General features: G+C 34.6%; 1 long non-coding RNA gene across 1 annotated transcript; it reads left to right on the top strand.

Moving 5' to 3' along the window:
* Nucleotides 1-1344: 1344 nt before the first annotated feature.
* On the top strand, nucleotides 1345-3119 carry LOC136848758 (uncharacterized). Its single transcript, XR_010856127.1, has 3 exons — nucleotides 1345-1558; nucleotides 2238-2330; nucleotides 2483-3119. It is a non-coding gene; the product is annotated as an uncharacterized lncRNA (long non-coding RNA).
* Nucleotides 3120-4708: the final 1589 nt, after the last annotated feature.

A 4708-nucleotide genomic window follows, 5' to 3' on the forward strand; every position in this document is an offset into this window, starting at 1 on the left:
GATAGGAGGAAATTGAAGAAATCTAAAATATGTCTATATATATATATATATATATATATATATATATATATATATATATATATATATATATATATATGTATATATATCATATATATAATTATATATATAATATATATATATTATATGTGTGTGTCTGTGTGTTTGTGTACGTATGTCTATAAATAGACATATTTTATCTTTTTGCAATTTCCTCGTATCTTCACTGCTTTAATAAGAATATTAATGCATGTTAAGAAACTACATCACTAATAGTTATGATTCACTTTGTAACACTCTCCACTCAACAAACGCCTTATTATCTTATATATATACTGTACACGTATGTGTATACGTGTACACACACACACACACACACACACATATATATATATATATATATATATATATATATATATATATATATATATATATATATATATATACAGTATATATATATATATATATATATATATATATATATATATATAAATACATATACAGTATATTAGTTTATTGACCAGCGAATGTTAGAAAGCAAAACCGGCCGTGAGGTCAAGTAACGATGTAAAAGGCAAGCGGACGCAGTTCAATAAGTTTCAGTTGCTGGTTTCATCAATATCGCATGAGGGCCCTCTACAGAACATTACGATAGAGGAATCTGAGGTAGTAATTATGACAACAGCAAAAACATTGATTAATCGAGCAATTAATGAACTTCCAAGGGCACTGACATCGATTAACCAGTGTGTATGTATGTGTACGAACACACACACAAACACACACACACATATATATATATATATATATATATATATATATATATATATATATATATATATATATATATATAAAAGAGAGAGGGGGAGGGCGTCAGTCAGTAGTTTGGGCTAAACTGAGTTGTTCATGATGGAAAGATTTGACGTCAAAAAAAAAAAAAAAAAAAAAACGCTCAGGTGAGCAAAGTTAGAATATAATATAAATACTTACGATTAAGATATATGACAAAAAAATCGTAAGTTATTTAACAGCAGAAGAAAAATGAAGGAAAAATTGTCTTGAGTTATCCTGTCACAACGACGCGAGCAATGTCAGCGACGGTGCACAGCAAAACGAAAAGCCTATTTTTAAGCTACACAGCAGCCACATTCTTGGACATCATGAATAAGTAGACGAGCTGACAAACTCGGGAATCGTACCGGTTTTATGGGCAATGTTAGAAATGGAGTAGGTCACACCTGAACTCTGCAACGAGTCAAGAGGACTTTTCATTTTTTCAGCACTTCAGTACGTAGTTCCGATCGTTGGGTTTTCAAAACATTTAGTTTCCAACGCTAAGGTTCAACAGGAGTTGTGGGCGAGGGACTGGCAACAAGAGACCTCCCACTACGCCAGCAGGTTTGATCTGGAGACAAAGTCTCTCTGGTAAGCCATGGAGTGGTCGATTACATTTGTTAATAACAAGGTTGGAGAGCCGACCGTGGCTTTTGCGAACGATGCCGAAGAGAGGAAGGAACGGTCCGAACGGATTGTTTTGGTTGGAGTCATCACTTTAGTGGTGGTACGTATCATCACATGCTGGTTCAAACTTGCGGGGAGGGAATACCCCACATTCTGGAGAGCTGGGTTACTGGGTGCGAAGCTAGGAAAACTTTGAGTACATCTGCACATTGAAGCAGAACTTTGTTTAAATATCAACATCGACTGAAAGATGTGTATTTATGTGTGCTTGTACATACGATGTATGTATGCTTACATCATTATACAAATGTTCATTTTAATTTAATAGTTGTACTAATATGTAACACAGCTTCAATTACATGCTTGCGTCATTTGTCCTTGATCATGGTTCTACATGCAATATGAAAAAATCCGGTAAGTGTTAAGAAGTTGAAATCTAAATGTTGCCACTGTTCCGTTTCAAATTAAAAATCTTTAGGAATATAGTCATTTGATGTATCAAGTGGAAGGTTTTAAGTGAATCGTAAAAATGTTAAAACTCGTCCCCTTATGGGCAAGTGAGCCATTGAGGTCTAGATATTATTTTTTTAAGATTGTTATACCTGTAATAGTGAACTGGTACTTACAGACGAAACAGGCTTTTTGGTTGTACTACTGTGTAAGACTAGTTCATTTGGTGTTAGCATAGCGCTAACTTCATAGTACATTGGAAGAATGTCGAAAACGCAAGGGAGTTGTTCCTTGTAATTATCGTCATTAAATTTTGTAATCTTTTCCAGGTCCTTTTTATCTCCACGTTCATAACCGTCGGCTTTTTCGTCTCTCGTGACTTATGGGAACCTTTATCAGCTACTCTAGACAATGGGATGTCCGTAAGTATCAATAAATAACTTTAAAAGCAATATCTATGACTGAAGTGCTTTGTTCAGCATTATGTAATTTGTGACACCATGAAATGTGAACTCCATTTTATTCATATAACTAAATATCTAATGAAAGTGATTTTTTCTGTCCCATAATATAGGTATATAAACCACGAACGTTTTCGAAACTCTCAGTTTATGACGCCAAATCTGAAGTATTTGTGAAAACTAGTGAGGACAGTAATGGACAAGAAAAAGGAACGACCGAACTGAGGCCCGAGTTTCCACCTGCCGACAAAGCAAAGGCAGATTTTCATCGACCAAACGTAGCGGGACTGAGACTTTTCCCTGTCTATGAACTTGTTAAGGACGACTCTCTTGTCCAAAGAGCACGAAAGATGGGAAGTTTACATCGACCAAATGTAGTGGAACATAAACTTCCGCTTGTAACTCGTCAGCCTGTACCTCGTCGTCGTCCACTCCATGAACGCATTAAGTTCGTTACAATCGAAAAGGGGAGGTTTGCACTGAGCAAATAGTGGCTTGACTTAGACCAAACACAGTATATAATGCTGTTCGTACAGTGTTAGCGAAAAGATATTTACATAGACAATATGCACTAGAACTTAAACCTCTACCTATCTACAGAGACGTTAAGGACACTACTTCAAATATTAACTTTGTTTAAGCAAATAGCTCAGACACCTGTCTGTTATTTACATAAGCATATTGTACACTACTGTGTTAACGCGTTTTGTAATGTTATTGAGGGGAGGGAATAAAGGTGTTAAAGATCTAGTGAGAACTATTATATAAGCCCTTCACTCGCTAAAATCTCATTTGCTCCTTTTCTAGTTTCGAGATGCTCAACAAAAAGTTCATTTACTGTTTAATAATGCCATATATATTTTTAGAAATTAATAATGACTGGGAATGCGAAGTTTTATCCTATGATAAAAACTAGGGTAAATCTAGCTCATGAATGTCATCAGTAAAAGGTATACTGATGAGCTACAGAGAAACCACGAGATTTTTTCTTTTTTTTGAGATTTAGATACTCATGAAATTTGTGAACATTTACATTATACAATTACAGTAAATTTGAGTTCCTTAGGGGCTTTGATACCATCTGTAATATTGAACCCGAGGTTCAGCTAAAAATGAACTCCACTGATGGGTTGCACAACGTTTGTTCAGTATGCTCTGTACCATGGACGATCATAGTTGATCTGGCTAGGTATGTTATTGAAGTTTGATTTCTAGATGAATTGTCTTGGCTCGGCTAAAGTCTCATCATCTTAGGGCTCCTGGCTTGTAGGCATCAGAGCCTCGCCTTGCGTATCGCCTGTATCTGGGAAATCACCCCTGCCCCGCGGGGTAGGCTGGACTTGAGAACCTGACTGCCTCTTCGCAAAGCCACAGTAGGTATTTTGCAGGCAAAAAGACGGATCGTCCTCTCATCCTCTTGGTCACCTCAGCATTAGTAATCCTTTACAGGGGCAATATTTGAATGTACATCTTAGGAAAATATTCTAAAATTCTGTCTAGTTTCAACCCCCAATTTTAGACTGATGATAGTGGTCATTGTATCCCCATAGTGGACTGCCTCACGGTGGCTCGGTAGTGTAAGATTCTTACGCCGGGCCATTAAATCAGTATGTGTACTGAAAGATAAGACAAACCATAAATCAACAAAATGGCAATTAAGTTTTAAGCAATATATTTTATGGTCTACATAGCTATAGTTTGCCCAGAATTGCAGTTCAAAATGCTACCACTTTAGATTTTTTTTTTTACATAGCCAACACCTTTTCTACTGACTCTGAGACAACGTTCATACCAATTTTTTTTTTTTTTTTGTATCAACTGAACGATCTGCCCAAAATCACATTTATCCTCTGCACTGTTCAGAGGTTTTCTTATTTATGTATATATATATATATATATATATATATATATATATATATATATATATATATATATATATATATATATATATATATATATACACACACACACACACACACACACACACACACACATATATATATATATATATATATATATATATATATATATATATATATATATATATATATATATATATATATATATATATATATATTTCTGTTATATGGTCTGAATTACTTTCTTCTCAGCCTGATGATGCGAGAAAATGTTACGGATTTAGGCACAAGTCCGCGTAAAAAGAGGATATCACATTTGCCATCATCCATCTTTAACAATAGAGATGTGCTAAAGAGCTTAGTACATTTTTGATAGAATCTGATTGTTTATATGTTGACTAATTATCCGGTAGAGCTTTAACAGTCTTGTGAAAAGCTTGTTACAAGAATCATGCAAACCATCATTCTGTATATGAATGA

The sequence above is a fragment of the Macrobrachium rosenbergii genome, chromosome 19 (genome assembly GCF_040412425.1).
Source record: "Macrobrachium rosenbergii isolate ZJJX-2024 chromosome 19, ASM4041242v1, whole genome shotgun sequence".
Taxonomy (NCBI): Eukaryota; Metazoa; Arthropoda; class Malacostraca; order Decapoda; family Palaemonidae; genus Macrobrachium; species Macrobrachium rosenbergii.